At 46.0% G+C, this 16,297-nt stretch overlaps 1 protein-coding gene and 1 pseudogene across 2 annotated transcripts in view; both read left to right on the forward strand.

The window, feature by feature from the left end:
* arr (low-density lipoprotein receptor-related protein 6) overlaps positions 1–16,297 on the forward strand; it is a 319,317-nt gene that overhangs the window by 294,246 nt on the left and 8,774 nt on the right. The gene's annotated exons all lie outside the window — the stretch shown is intronic.
* On the forward strand, positions 12,367–14,805 carry LOC135916724 (uncharacterized; annotated as a pseudogene).

Here is a 16,297-nt window from a genome sequence, read left to right on the forward strand (position 1 = left end):
CCAGTGCATGGTTATAAAAGCACCATGAACTGGAACCTTCTGGACAGTGACTATAGTCTGCGGCATCATCTGTGGATGTCATATGGAACTGCCTTCTGCCTGGATGGGACGTCATGCTTGTGGCTCCTCAGAACTATTCAATAATATCCTGCAATCTTCTTGGCCCTGTCTTGGGTGAGCCTTCCCTTCCCACCAAGAGACTCCCCTTGCATTTTCTTTTGCTCTTGCAAGATGCGAAAAGCAGTCCCCATCCTCTTGTGAACATGGTTGAGGCAGTCTTTTTTCTCTATGTCAGTATATCCATAGACACCCTCTTCTTTCAAAGCATGGAATGTGCGGCTGTCGCTATCTGAAAGGATGGTTGTATAGCGCAGCCCATTCTTTTCTAGAGAGCGCCTGAACAAAATCAAGGCTGCCTCAACCTCCATTCGTCCGGCATTGCAGTCTATATTTTTTAGGCACTTGTCGTTGACTGTCCAGTCACCATAGCCATCATCACTTGCATCATGTGCCCCCTGGCAGCCACGGCAGTACCTAGACAACACAACATGGTCTAACACCAGGCCCATCTACAGTTCAATGATGCACCCAGCAGCAATGTTGGATTTGTGCCCACGAGTCTTCCGTGTGCCGTCAAAAATAATGCAACCATTCCCAACCGGACCGAGGAAGTCCTTGTAGAGGGTCTTGATGACCTCTATGCTTGCCATTTCTGTGGCTATAGCAGCTGCTTGGCAAGCTACCACCATGGTGTCCCCCTGAAGGTTTTATGATGAAGAAGGTGGGAGAAGTTCAGGGTGGCACAGAAGTCCGCAAGTCCAGTCACTCCCTTTCCAGTGCTCTGGATACCTTTCACGGCCCTTACGTTTATCTCAGAAGGCGTGATCGCGGATGGGCCATCGACGCGTGGTGAGGAAAAGTGGCGCTTGGCGAAGTCACAACCAGAGCACACGAGCTCCAGCTTTACCGCCAAGCCGTACTGGCTCTTGTTGCACTTAGAGAACTGTAGACTCACTGTCCTGCGCTTGGTACACGTAGCAGTAGGAAGGAATTTTTGCATCACTTTCATGTCACAATCATCGTCGTCACTTGCCATGACGTCTAGCAGGTTGAACTTCCGCGAAGTCGCCGAAATCTCTGCCAAGGAAGATTTCACATTTTTTGCTCGTTCTTCACACTCCTTGGTGTTAAACACAGTGTTCCTGCGCTCCGCGTGCAAACTTGACCCGGGCACATCATTGTCAATGCGCTCAGTGCACAAGTGGCGGCAAACGAGCTTGCGATGGCACCAAAGTCGACGTTGTTGAGCATGGCCCAGCCGTACCGACCACAAACGAAAAGCCGGCGGTGCCACCAAAGTTTCGATTTTCATTGACGCAGTGTTCTTGTTCCAAGGGCGTCTCTTTATGCTGCATGCTTTCCGCATGCTACAATATAAAGATTAGGGACAAGGCATGTATCAGCAAACTGTCTGTCGCTCTTCGTGAGAAGGAACTGCGGTACCCATGTCAATTTTGATTTGATTATGCTTCAGTTGGTCACAGTTGCCTCGATGCATCTCCATGTCTCATGCATAAAATGTCAGTTGAGAATCAGTGTCGTGTCGTCATTCTATATCTTCCATTTGTCCATGTCTTGTGTTGCGCTGTAACGAACCTTACAATGAATCCTAACCAACTTGCCCAACTTGCAGTCTCGATCTCGTAAAAGAGCCGGTCTCATCGGCATCTGCTAGTGCGTAGTCTTTCAGGATGCCTGCAAGGCTGGCTTGCAGCCACGCAGTGGTGCTGCCACTATCCACCGAAGCAGCTTCACCGCACAAAACTTTGCCGATTATGCTGTGGCGTGACTTGAATCTGTTCAGCCAACCTACGCTGGCCTTAAAGTCATCTATTCCTAGCACGCGGGCATAATCCAGTGCTTTTTGCCGCACAATATCACTGCAAAGGACGATCTACTTGGCTGTGTCTCCATGAACCAGGTGTAACCTGCCTTGTTCAAGGCCTCATGCACTGGCTGAGTCACTTTCTTGTGCTTCGCCTATGTTCCTGAAGCTAGCGCTTTTGCTATAGCGTTCTTGCTCTTCTATATTGTTACGGTGAAGGGAAAGAAGGTGACATGAACTACAGGAAGACGGGCTGGGGTTGCCTGAACGCCATATACACCAGTTATAAAAATACATTATTTTACACTCGTGGGCCTGCTTTCTTCCTGCAACAATATTGTTGAAAGGAAGCTCACTGGAATTCCAAATTTTTTCGCAATGATTGATTTTTTTCTTTCCAGCTTCAGCCTGGGCCTTCTCTTCTAGAGACAGAAATGTGTTTCTTTGTTGGCTGCGACATGCTTCTTGAGATAATGATTCAACAGCTTCAGGAGACAATGACCAACTGGCATGTAATCTTCGCGCAACAGCGTGCCGTTGATGGATTTCGCGTTGTCTCTGAGCAGCTGCCACATTCGACGAAGAAGTTGACCAGAGAGTTGGTCACCAAGTTTTTCAGTGGACAAAAGCTGCTGGATGTGACAACGCTGTGAGGCAACTGTGCGCTGCAGTAGGGGGGCCGCCTTGAGGTCGTCATAGGTGCGGTAGACAGTGGGGCGTTCAACAAATCTGCTACTTCCTCAATGGTGGCAGGTGAGAGTGCTGCCATTGACGGAGTAGCAGATGTGTTGAACGCCCCACTGACATGAGAAGGAAATTCACAGAAGAATAAAGATGGGTTGGAGCGCATACGGCAGACATTGTCAGCTCCTGACTGGAAGTTTACCATTATCATTAAAAAGGAAGGTGTACAATCAGTGCATTTTACCGGTGCTGACTTATGGGGCAGGAACTTGGAGACTGACAAAGAAGCTTGAGAACAAGTTAAGGACCGCGCAAAGAGCGATAAAACAAAGAATGCTACGCATAATGTTAAAAGACAGAAAGAAAGCGGTTCGGATCGGAGAGCAAACGGGTATAGCCGATATTCTAATTGACATTAAGAGAAAAAAATTTAGCTGGGCAGCTCACATAATGTGCAGGTGAAATTACCGGTGGACGATTAGATTACAGAATGTGTGCCAAGAGAAGGGAAGCGCAGTCGAGGACAGCAGAAGACTAGATGGGGTGATGTAGTTAGGAAATTAGCGGGGGCTAGTTGGAATCTGTTCGTGCAGGACAGGGGTAATTAGAGATCGCAGGGAGAGGCCTTCGTCCTGGCAGTGGACATAAAGATAGGCTGATGCTGCTGCTGCTGATGATAGCGCTGCGACAGCATAATGGAACTTTGAGGCTTGCGATTCTAAGCGGCTGGTACACAGTGTGTGCATACCGTATTTACATGATTGTAAGGCGACCTCTTTCTTTAAATTTGAAAACCGGACGTGGGGGGTCGACTTAAAATCAAAACCAAAACCTGACATCGCAAAAAGAAAAAAAGCGAGACCAACAGAATATCAGGGGAGCTTAAAACGACAGATAGCTGAACTAGTTGGTAAGGATTCATTATGCAGTAAAGGTGAGGCGTGCAGACAGGACACAACAGAAGAGATGTTTGTGTTGTCCACTTCTCTTGTGTTCTGTCTGCACGCTTCACCTTTTTTGCATAATGTATCAGGGGAGCTACAGTGTAGTTACAGCTTTATGTTTGCTCTACGGCCCCACCCGTAGCTTTTTGCTATCCCGCGCGCTTGTTTGCTTTTCGGATGGGTTTTTCAACATTTTTGAGAGTTTTACAGCACACACAGCACTCAAGTGGGGGTGTCGATAGTTCATGGAAGTGCTGCTGTCCCATTTGCAGCGGCACCCCCAGATCGGCGGCGCTTGCGGGGAGTATCGATAGTTATGGAAGAGCAGGCACCGCTCGTGGCTTGCGTGTTTCTCTTTCCCTGTAGCTCTTTAGTTTCATGCGTTCGATTTGACTGCTGGCCACATGCTACTTCCGTGCTTCCTCAGTCATCATGAGTGCTCTGAGTCCACTAAACATTCAGCGCTCGTTCACAGCAGCGTTGAAAAGGGCTGCCACCCTTTACGCTCAAGAAACAAATAACTAAGCAGCGGCCTGCAAGTTTGATGTTTCTTAATGGGTGGTGCGAGAGTGGCAACGGCAGCGAAGAAAAATTTTCACCTGTGACGGCAAGCGAAGAGGTTTCCGCGGGCCGAAGTCGGGACGCTTTCCGGAGCTGAAGGCCAAGCTTGCGGCGTACGTTGCCAAAATGCGTGTACGGTCCCTGCCAGTGACATGCAACATGGTCGTGAGACAAGCCTGGATCTTTGCCTTTTAAGCACCTGCTCCACCGTGAGTATGAGTGGCTCGCGGCAGAAGAGCGCAAACTTACGCCAACCAGACATGTCAAAGGAGCCTCTCCGACGGCTCTGTGTGGTTGGGTGCTTTTGGCGTAGACTTGTGTATGTATGCAAGTGCGGAATTTCGCTGGACGGCGACATACTTCAGGACCGTAACAGCAATGACGATGGCAGCACTAATGAGGAGTAGTAGTCCAGTGACCATGCCAGCTACTAATAAATTTTCGTTATGAAATGCGCTCGCGGGTACGCTCTTTTTTTGTCCCTGTCACACGTGATACGGGGGGGGTCGACTTACAATCGTGTAAATCTGGTACATGGCAGGAGCGAGTCAGAGAGGAAAGGCGACACTAGAAACTCATTTTCACCCCACCACGTCGAATGTGCACAATGCCCTTTGGAGCTCCTGGGCCATTGCCACATTAGCCTCTCGACAGCTGTAATTATCCGTGACTACCCTCGGAAGCATTGCAGAAACTGCAGCGATTCCCTTTCTGCTACGGTGCGAGTCCAGAGAGGACATAGATAGAACTGCAGGGAAGAGAAGAGGCAGTTCCCATACAACGGAGTTTGGGGGGGGTTGGGGGGTGACATGGAGAAGGCGAGCAAACCCTACTATTATACGGTGGAGGTTGTGGGGAAACTGGAGAAGCTTAAGTTCAAGGTGCAGTACAGTATGTTGCTGCTATTTCTGAAAAAATAATCACCATGCAAATATGTCAAGCAGACAAGCTATGCAAGGCGTGCAGAAGCAGAGCCATATTAATTAAAGGGCACCGCAGGTTCCAGGCAACACTACGGAAGCGGTCGACCATCAAATCAACACTTGTGTGCCCGCCGCATTAGCTTTGCGGCTATTAGCCCCGAAAACGAACTACAGGGGCGCTGCGAGCGCCGCTCGCATGACGTCAGGGCACGGACTCTCGCCTGTCATCTGCTGCACTTCAAGCGGTGTTTTCGTTTGTTCGCTCTCGTTCCCTCTGCTTGTATAATTATGGCGGTTGTCTCAAATTTATTCAAAGAGCTTATTTTTTAGATGACAATACAGTTCTCAAAGGCAACGCTACAGTGCCAGCCAAAGCGGCACAGACCAGCCCATTGCATGTGCAGATCGACAACTGCAAAAGCATAGCATATAAGAATCCAGTTATGATACCATACCTGCCGCGGTGCGACAAGTATGTCACAAACGGTGGCTATATATGACTTCTACAACAGTTACCTTTATTTTAATCCACTAAAACAGGTTTGCTCAGAACGAGTAGTACATGGTACAATATTGAACTTTTGCATTTCTTCACAGAAATGTTCCACAGTAACACGAGAACCTAACTAACACTGCAGTTTACATTCTACCAGCACCGCTTGCTTCTTTAACTGCTTCTAAAAATGAGGCGGTTCTTCATGTGTTTCTTTTAAGTGGCGGTAATTTGTAGTAAAGGTAATTGACTTTTGCAGCTGTTTGCAGAATATGGAAAGGAATGTACCAATATATAATCCCTTTTCCGTGCTACACCTTGAACTCACTTGAGCAATTTACTGGTTTGTTGCTTGAAGAATATACCTGACGAATCTATTTGACCAACTGACGCAGGCCGCTCGGCCCAAATTTTTTAGTGAAATATGCCTTTTGGACCTTATGGCTGCAGCCAGAAAGAAGCCGAAGCATCATTGTATGGGACATATTGAAGATATCCTAATGCCCCGGTGGAGGGTCAAAAATCAAGTGAAATGTGCAGGGCTTGTGATGTCTTCCTTATAAAGGTTTGCGAGGTTCTCTTTTATATACTGACAAAGCGAATAGTTCTCTGTTTGTATAATTCAACAACGCTAGATCGAGACTTGGTGATGCAGAAGGTGCTTGAATTTTCCTTTTCTAGGCACCCTAAGCTGCGCTGTGAAATAACTGTTCATGGTGTCAATTCGAAGTTGCAGTAAACTGATCGGTTTCGCGAACAATGCATGCCTCACCATAATGACAGTAGGTTGCCACCGTTGTGTGAGGGGTGTGCCATATTGTCGATAAATGCTACTGACGGCCACCATTAAACGTATCAGCGCTTGTATTTGATTGGCTCTTGATTTTAACCACGGAACCTTTCTTTCAGGTGATTGAGACTATGGTATTTGTGAATTAACTATATATAGATGATGCACCATCGTGTTAGCAGCCATGAGCAATTCGTTTTATGGGGGCCTGTTTCAGAGAGCGGTGAATGTAGCAGCAAACTTTTTCGTACTAAATGAGCGCCTAACTCTTCCTTTTACGCATTAATAAAGTGAACATATTTGACTAGAACAACTCGCCAACGTAACAAGAATCATGATGACAGCTTCGCTGAGCAGTGTTTTTCTATCACGGATAACATGTCAACACCACATACCATGATTTTTCTTCCATGGAAAATGCAATGTCTCTCATAGCTAAGTACTAGGGGAATATTAGGTGCTTAGCAAAGCATCATACACAACTTCGCGTGTTGAATTTGCAGGCATTCTTTTTACGCAAAATTTATGTACAGGCACGGTGCATATATGCATTGCAAAACCAGTAGACCCCTTCAACGCTACATAGCCTGCGATATCCAAGCTGCAAATTTTCTTGACTCGTGCTCTTTTGAAGAAGAAACTGTGGTTCAGGCATGGCAGCAGAAAGAAGCCGACATATCCTTCAATAAGGACGGCTCAAGTCACCCACACCCATAGCCTACACGAAGGGAACGAGTGCGCGCGGCAGCCGAGCGAGGTGGAGCGAGCGGCGTCCTGGCTGTGACCTCACCACTCGTAAGTTCTCGCCGCTAATGGCATTACTAGAGGCTGTGATTTTGATCCCAACCATGGCAGCCGCATTTCGATGGGGGCGAAATAGAAAACGCACCTGCACTTAGATTTTGGGACACGTTAAAGAACATCACAGTGTCAAAATTAATCCGAAGTCCGCCACTAGAGCGTGCCTCATAATCCGATTGTAGTTTTGCCACATACAGCCCCATAATCCAATTCAATACTTCTGCCACAATGCGATGTGCCATCTGAGGCGATGACTATGCTCAACAGTCTCAGAGGTTATGAAATATGGCGCACAACAACACCTCAAGCAAACACCTCTCACTGTGTGTTCTGTGTACTACGCAGACAAACAGCAGTGGCGCTCGCAAGGTAACATTTAACATCAACTCACCACTCTCATGTTAGACTAAACAATAAAGAAATTAAGCTTTAGCAGTCTAACATCACCACTAATTATCGTCAATCAAAGCATCCAGCACAGAATGCTTTGCTTACATCAATTCCCACAGTGCGTGGTATCTGCATATTTTTTTAAGCTTGCAAAGTCTGCGATGGCCGAGTCCCTTCACAAGTAAAGCAGACGGGCCCCCTTCCACTGCAAGCAGCAGGAGTCCAGACGCTGGTCTTCATGACCCTACTTGGAAGAGTTTCTGATGATGCAACAACAAAGAGATCAGTTCAAATAAATTAGTGGGCCTCCGCCTTCACCTCTTGCAATGTCTGCCTCAATAATTTTCATATTGCTAAACGGAATTTTTTTTTTACTTACCCTCCTGCTGAATTTTTATGTTGCAAGGTTGATAGGCATGTTAATAACCAAACACATTTCATATGTAATAACAAGCTATCTAAACTAGCTGATTAACTAAGCTCACTACTACATAACTTTACTAACTTACCTAGATAACTAACCTAATTAGCAAAGGTAACCAAAACTCATTAAGCTAAGTTAACTGGTACCTACATTAACAATAGCTAACTTATCTAACCAAATACTAATACTTACCTAACTGTATCTATTTACCTACCCAAACAAATATTTATGAAATGAATTACTGCACAAATAACCAGCTAACCAAACCTACTTAGTAATAATCTAGGAACTGCATTACCAAACTAAACTCAATTATATGCCTAATGTAGCAAACTACAGTAACAACACTAATTTCATAATTAATACATGCCAACTGTAATAATTAAACAAATAAGGCAACTAACCAAACTAGCAAAATACAACTAATTGTAACGAGTTTTTAACTATAATTAAATAAAATTCACTAATCAAGCTAACCAACTGATCAACTAAGGTATCTAAACTAAGTGAATATTAACTTACTACCTAAACAAAGTACAAATAGAGACAGCCACCTGGGGTGCGATCAGAGCTCTTAGTTCGGATCCAATCCATAGTTTGATTCGAGAAAAATGGCGCTTGCGTTGGGAACTTAGGTTGTTACGCTGGCATTCCTCAAGAAGGAAGGAGAGTGGGTGGCGGTGTGAAACGCGTTTGAAGATATGGCAGAACGCGAATTCCGCCGTCACTTTCGCTTCTCAAAACAAATAGTGCGTTGGTCGTACAGCAAAATCGACCCCATCATTGGTGCCAGCAAGCCATGGGAATGTTGTTGCTGCCTCTTGAAAAGTGCGCCACTGTTCCCGTCATTTCTTTGTTCTCCTCGCTGTGTGCGACACCACGTAGGGACGACGCAGAGAAACTAATAGTTATAGTCACACATACTACTATTTTAAAACGTGTTTAAGCTTGAGAAGAAAAAAAATAAATTTTTTAGATAAAGATTACATTCATTGGAAGGCGAGAAACATTTCATTCTGTAGTATACTGTCTGCAAGCAGACGACAAACGAAGGAAGTAAACTTCCGGGGAATTCACCGCTTGCCGATTGGCTGCTCTCTCCGCCCCGTTCTCAGAAATTTTGCATACTGCCACTTTGTAACGTTTCAGCAACCGAACAGAACACATATCGAACAAAGATATCTGATCGCGCCCCTGGTGAAACAGTGTGCAGAAGGCTACTAGGGGTAGTATGTCAGTCATACGAAGGTACCGTATATATATAATTTAGGCACAAACACATAGTGCGCTATGACTTCAGTTGATGTTCAATAATTTTGCCAAATCTTTCTGTTGCATGCTCACTCTGCAAGCATACTGAAATAAAGGTGGGCCTATCTTGGCGAAAGACTTGCATGATCATGCAGCGCGACTACAGTGAAACCTCATTAAACCGTAGCTCGCCAGAGCTCGGAAAAGTACATGCTAAACGGTAGTACTGCTTAACCGAAATAGCATGAGATCGCCCACTTACTTATCAGAAACGGAACTCGGAGAGAGTGCGATGAACAGGGAAAAAACATGCAGTATTTATTCACTTCGCGTGACAAAAGTGTTATTTTCGTTTGATGCCGTGGTGGCCTAGCAGCGATGACAGCGGCCTCAAACTTACTGAAGCTTCAAGCCAGCTTTTCAGCCATCCCCCTCTTCTCGGCAAACACTTGCATGGCAGATTCCTCGTTGCCGTTGCATATTCTCTATGCACGCGGGCAGTAGTGCTGCAGAACTTGTGGGGTGCTGTTCTTGTCGCGACGATTGCATGCACAAGGCTGACATAACACGCGGCTTCTGCCACTGTCGGGCCTGAGCCTGAATCGCCCATGCTGTCGCTTTCCGTGTCGTCCTCATTACTGTGGCTAGTCGACACTTCGGCAACAACAGAGGCAACGATGAAGAAAAGTCAAACCTCGTAACCGACATCTCTTCGCGGTTGCAGCAGGGCTGCCGAGCAACTTCTTCACATTCCAAATGCCACACGCCGTAGTCAACAGTAGATCCCTGTCGCGTTTAAACACCGACTTCTTTGTGTCACGTTCGATGACACAAACAATGTCTAATTGTTCTTTTTTGACGAGGACCCGGTGTCTTTTTTATCAGAGCTTCGATATGACACGAGTCCTTGTTTTCACAACGCCACAACGCTCTCTGGCACGGCGCCGAAATGATGTTGATGTGGCTTCACGTATAAATGCACAGGGAGCTTGGAGGCCGTTCTTATCTCTGAGGCTTATTCTGCCAGAGCCGGGCCGCCCGATGGAGACGACGCACCGCCATGTTTGCGCGACGAAAAATGGAGACACTATGTGTTAACCGATATGATGCAATAAGCTGGCATGGTTTATGTGGATACAAAACACATTATGTTCAATGGCCACTGAGTCAGGGATTTGACTTTACTTCTTTTAAAACAAAACTACTGTTTGAGTACGGTTTAACGAGGTTTTACTGTACTATGTGGTGCAGCAGGTTCTTCTACTTAAGCCCTCCTCCAGTCCCTATATGAATCTTTCAGGGAAGTTTCGTGACCAGATCGAAAGTATAGAAGGACCCTCATCCTGCAGTAAACCCTATTAGCGGCGAGAATTAGGAGTGGCGGCCGCGCGCACTCGTTCCCTTCGTGAATGCTTGGGGCATGGGTGGCTCGAGCCGCACTTATTGAATGGTATGACGGCTTCTTTCTGCTGCCATGCCTGAACCACAGTTCCTTCTTCTAAAGCACGTGAGTGAATAAAATTTGGGGCTTGGATATCGCAAGCTATGTAGCGTTGAATGGGGCTACTGGTTTTACAACGCATATATGCGCCGTGTCTGTCCGTAAATTTTGCGTAAAAAGAATGTCTGCAAATTCAATACGCGAAGTTGTGTACGATGCTTGGCTAAACACCTAACATTCCCTTAGAATTTAGCTATGAGAGACATTGCATTTTACATGAAAGAAAAATCTTGGTAATTGGCGTCAGCATGTTATCCGTGTTAGACATTGCCCAGCGAAGCTGTCATCATGATTCTTATTACTCTGGTGAGTTGTTCTAGCCAAATATGGCCATTTATTAATACGTAAAAGAAAGAGTTAGACGCCCATTTTTTATGAAAAAGTTTGCTGCTAGTTTCACCCCTCTCTGAAACAGGCCCCCCAAAAAACGAATCGCTCATGGCTGCTAACAAGATGGCGCGTCATGTAGAGTATTTACATAGTTAATTCACAAATACCTTAGTAGCAATCACCCGAGAGAAAAGTTTCGTTGTTAAGATCGAGAGCCAATCAATTGCAAGCTATGAAATGTTTCATAGTGGCCCTCAGTAGCCTTTATCGACAATATGGCACACCCATCACGCAACGGTAGCAACCGACTGTCGGTATGGCGAGGCACGCTTTGTTCGTGAAACCCATCAGTTCACTGCAATTTCGAATTGAAACCATAAAGCATTTTTTTACAGCTCCAATTGGAATGGCTAAAATATTCTCGAGCTACTACAGCGCAGCTTAGATTGCCCAGAAAAGCAAAATTCAAGCACTTTCTGTCTCACCATGTCTCGATCCAGCGTTGTTTAATTGTGCAAACGGAGAACTATTAGCTTCGTTGGTACATAAAAGAGAACCTCGCCCAACTGCAGGCAAAATAAAGTTTGCTCCAATTCAATCACAAACATTCATAAAGAAAACACAAGACTTACATATATATCACTTGATTTTGCACCCTCCACAGGGGAATTATATCTTCAATATGTCGCATACTACTAATGATTGACGCTTCGACTTCTTTCTGGCTGCAGCATGCGGTTCAACAGGCATATTTCACTAAAACATTTAGGCCGAGTAGCCTGTGTCAGTTCGCCAAACAAATTCGTCATGTATATTCCTCAAGCAACAAGCACCAGTAAATTTCTCAAGTGAGTTGAACGTGTAGCGCAGAAAAGGGAATATATATTGGTACATTCCATATTATATTCAGTAAATAGACGTAAGCCTTCATTAGCTTTACTTCAAATTGCCGCCGCTTAATATAAACACGTGAAGAACCGCCTAATTTTCAGAAGCAGTCAAAAAAGCAAGTTATACTTGTCAGGGTGTCTAACAACCGGGAAAACCGGGAATTATCAGGGATTCTCGATATGTCTGGAAAACTCAGGGAATTGTCAGGGAAATTACAAAAAACGTAGTCAAATCAGGGAATGTGGCCGGTGAGATCGACAAAGCGATAAATACGATCTATGGCTCAATCTCGGAGGCCGCGTGCAGAAGCGCCGTTGCTGCACACAGTGTCCCAAACCGGCACGAATACCGCGCAGATCTCTGAGGCGGTGTGCAACAACAGCGCTGTTACACACGGCCTCCGAGATTGAGCCGTAGATCCCCGACTCCATGCATCGTAGCTCTCCGCAGTTTAATTGCCACTAAGTGGCGCCAGTAACCAGCCAGCAGCAAGCGATCTAAGAGGCAACTGTCATCATCATTATCGGATGAGTATCGCCATCTCTCCATTTTGTGGTAATATGTGACGTGCTCGTGGGTGCACTTGTGTATGTTGTGCTTTGTTCATGGCGGCGGCATTTTGATAGTTTTGTTTTGCGGTGAGGCTACTTTTGAAGACACTCGAAATCGGCGATGTCACAGTCGACGAAGTACTCGTTTAATGCTGACTGGACCAACGCCAACGTATCCGACTTCGCGAGCTGGATTAAGCCTGTGCCCAACGATGTATATAGCGCACAATGCGCAGTGTGCTGCAAGACGTTTCGCTTGAGCAACATGGGAAGAAAAACCGCGGTGTCTAGCCACGCTGCAAGTGTAAAGCATAAGAACGCCATGAAGGCGCTGGAAAGTGGCTCCCAGACACGTGTATTCTCGTTCTTCAAGCCAAGCAGTGCAGCCCTGTCAACCGCGATGACCGTCGACGAACGGGCGAAGAGTGCAGACCCCTCATCGATGCCTCCTGCTACATCAGCGCCTGCACAGATCACGGTACGTGGTTTTCTGTTGAAGAAAGATGTTGCGAAAGCTGAGATCGTATGGTGCATGAATGCTGTAATGACTCATGCATCCCTTCGTTCCGTGTCATCATCGGCGGCGCTCTTCCCGTTGATGTTCCAGTCTTGTGAAATTGCCAAGAAAATGCAATTAGGAAAAGACAGTCGGATGGATATACTATCTGTCATGGCATCGCGCCATTCTTCCGAAAAAAGCTGCTATCAGCTCTTGCTGAAGTACCGTACATAGCTGTAGCATTCGATGAATCTCTAAACAAAGTAGCGCAGAAAGAACAAATGGATGTGCTGGTCAGATACTGCGATTCAGCTGACACTACTGTAAAAACTCGATACCTGACTTCATGTTTTCTCGGCCACACCTGTTCTGAAGACCTGACACTTGCTTTCAAGAAAGCCACAGAGGACATAAAGCACAAGATATTGCAAGTGTCAATGGATGGTCCAAATGTAAACTTCAAGTTTCTTAGATCCCTTAAGGAAGAACTCACTTGTCACAACAGTCGACAGATCCTGGAAATTGGAAGCTGTGGCCTACATGTGGTTCATGGTGCCTTCAAAACAGGCCATGCAGGAACTGGCTGGAACTTGGTAGTATTTCTGCGGAGTATTTATAACCTTTTCAAGTGTGTTCCAGCGCGCCGCGCTGATTACATTCGCATCACAGCAAGCGCATCGTTTCCGCTCAAATTCTCTGCGGTTCGATGGCTTGAAAACAGTATGGTGATTTCAAGAGCTTTTCAAGTACTGCCACACTTAATAAAATACGTGGAGTGTTCAGCTAAAGACAAGAGCAAGCCGAAGTGCGCCAGCTACACCACAGTTGAGACGCTAGTAGCTGACACGATGCTGCCGGCAAAACTGGCTTTCATGCTATCAGTTGCTGAGGAATTGAAGCTATTCCTGACCGAATTTCAAACAGACGAACCAATGGTCCCCTTCCTTGCCGCAGCATTGGAGGCTGTCCTACGATCACTGCTGGGAAGGATCATTAAGCAAGAAATTTTGCGCGCCGCTGACACGCCGTTCAAGTTACTTAAAACAGATTTGGAGAAGCCCGAGAACATCGTTTTTGTCAACTGTTTTGATGTTGGTTTTGCTGCCAAGAGCGAACTTCGAAAAGCTGCAAAACCATCTCAACTTGCTCTGCTTACATTCAAGAAGGAATGCATTTCTTTTTTGAAGGTGTGCTCGCAGAAGATTATGGAGAGATCGCCTCTAAAATACAGGCTAACAACAGGAGTGAGTTGCCTGGATCCAGTCTGTGCCTTGTCAGTGGAGGTTGGCAAAAAACGACTAGCGATTGCGCTGGAAATACTCGCAGAGCACCGGTGGCTGACCGGCTTAGAAGCAGAACGGGCGCACCGATCCTATGTGCAAGTCTGTTCGCTGAGCTCTGCACAGCTACTTCTGAAGAACTTTGATAGGACAGCACAGAGACTGGACGGACACCTTGTGGTTTGAGCTGTGCTCACGGAACCATAAGGAGTTGCTTATCTTTGTCAAGATCAACCTCACCATGTCCCATGGCAATGCTGCTGTCGAAAGAGGTTTTTCTGTAAATAAAGAATGCCTCATAGAGAACCTGAAGGAAGAATCTCTCATTGCGCAGAGAGTAGTGTATGATGGAGTTTCATCAGCAGGTGGTGTAGCCAATGTTGACATTACAGACAGTATGGTGGAAATGGTGCGTGGCGCAAGTATTCGGTGGAAGGAGGAGCTCAAGAAAAAGAAGCAAGACAGGCTGGATGCATCTGAGGCTGAACAAAACAGGAAAAGGGCGGCCACCCGCATCAAGGAACTCCAACAAAAGAAGCAAAGGCTCATCACTGAAGCACAGAATGAGGCGTCTCTTCTCCAGGAAGAAATTGACGCTTTAAAGTGAATAAATGCGCTCATAATCTTGCTTTGGCACTGCAATAAACTGTTTTGTGAGTGGAATTGTCTATGTGAATTGTGCCTCTGTTCGCCTCTCAAACCTTCTTTAAAATTCAGGGAATTTTTATTGGAATTATCAGGAAAAACCTGGAAAATTCAGGGAATATCTATTAAGTAATTTAGTAGACACCATGCTTGTAGAACCTAACTGCAGTATTAGTAAGGTCCTCGTGTTACCGCGGAGCATTTCTGTGAAGAAAGGCAAAAATTCGATATTACACCATGAACTACTCGTCGTGAGCAAACCAGTTTTAGCGGATTGTAACTGTTGTAGAAATCATATACAGCCAGCGTCTGTGACATACTTGTTGCACCACGGCAGGTATGGTATCATAACTGGATTCTTATTTTCTATATTTTTGCGGTTGTCGATTGAAAAACCCGCAATGGGCTGGTCTGCGCTCCTTCGGCTGGCACTGTAGCATTGCCTTCGAGAGCTGCATTGTCGTCAAAGAAATAAGCTCTTTGAATAAATTTTCGCAACTGAAGACGTCGTAAAAATATATTTGAGACGACCGCCATAAGTATACAAGCAAAGAGAACGAGGGCGCGCAAACGAAAACACCGCCGAAAGCGCCCGGACACCGCCCGAACTGTAGCAGACGACAGGCGCGACTCCTTGCCCTGACGTCATGCGAGCGGTGCTCGCAGCGCCCCTGTAGTTTGTTCTCGGGGCTAATAGAGCTGTGCAGAAGCAGCCGTGTTAAACCACGTTTTCTGAGGGGGTGTTGGTGGCTTGCCGGGCCGCCGCTCGAGTTGGCAAACTTCTGGGCTAGTTTCATTTATCGGTAGTGGCTACTATTTTTTTTTGATGTAACCGTACTGTATAAACCAGAATATAAGTAGGAATATTTTCTTTTAAAAAAAAGTTGCCCCTAATCGTCCAGCATCCTACAGCGTGCATGTTTATAAACACATGGCCAAAAGCCATATCTATATCCAAACTTGATTGTTTTTTGTCGCTGCATCTTGTGCGAGCTCTTTGTCCAACCAACCTTGTCTGTTAATTGTTTTGTTTCTTTTTGGCTGGCAAGCACACAGTAGTGGCACGTGAAAATTTTCCAGTGGTAATCAAAATGAAAGCAGATTGCGACGTGGCTGCTCAGTGCCAGTTTGGCCCACGGTGTAAGAACAGGTCTCACTATGGGTGGTGTTTCACATCTGCACCGCTGCACAGCAGCACACTCTGAGAGACTGGACAAGCGGTAAATGTGGATGTGTAAGCAATTGTAACTGTATGCAAAGTGCGTTGAAAGAAATTAAAACTAATTTTTTCACTGTTCCTGTCCTTCACTATAGTCATTCAAATCCCTCAGGTGCCGTAACGGATGATAATGACCCTGACAGTTCAGTCGTGCCGCATGCTCTAGCAGACGGCCACACAGCATGTGTCGATCCTTGGAAGCGGTTCCCGACAAGTGCTGCGAGCAGACGACGAG

Source organism: Dermacentor albipictus, chromosome 3 (assembly GCF_038994185.2).
Source record: "Dermacentor albipictus isolate Rhodes 1998 colony chromosome 3, USDA_Dalb.pri_finalv2, whole genome shotgun sequence".
NCBI classification, from domain to species: domain Eukaryota; kingdom Metazoa; phylum Arthropoda; class Arachnida; order Ixodida; family Ixodidae; genus Dermacentor; species Dermacentor albipictus.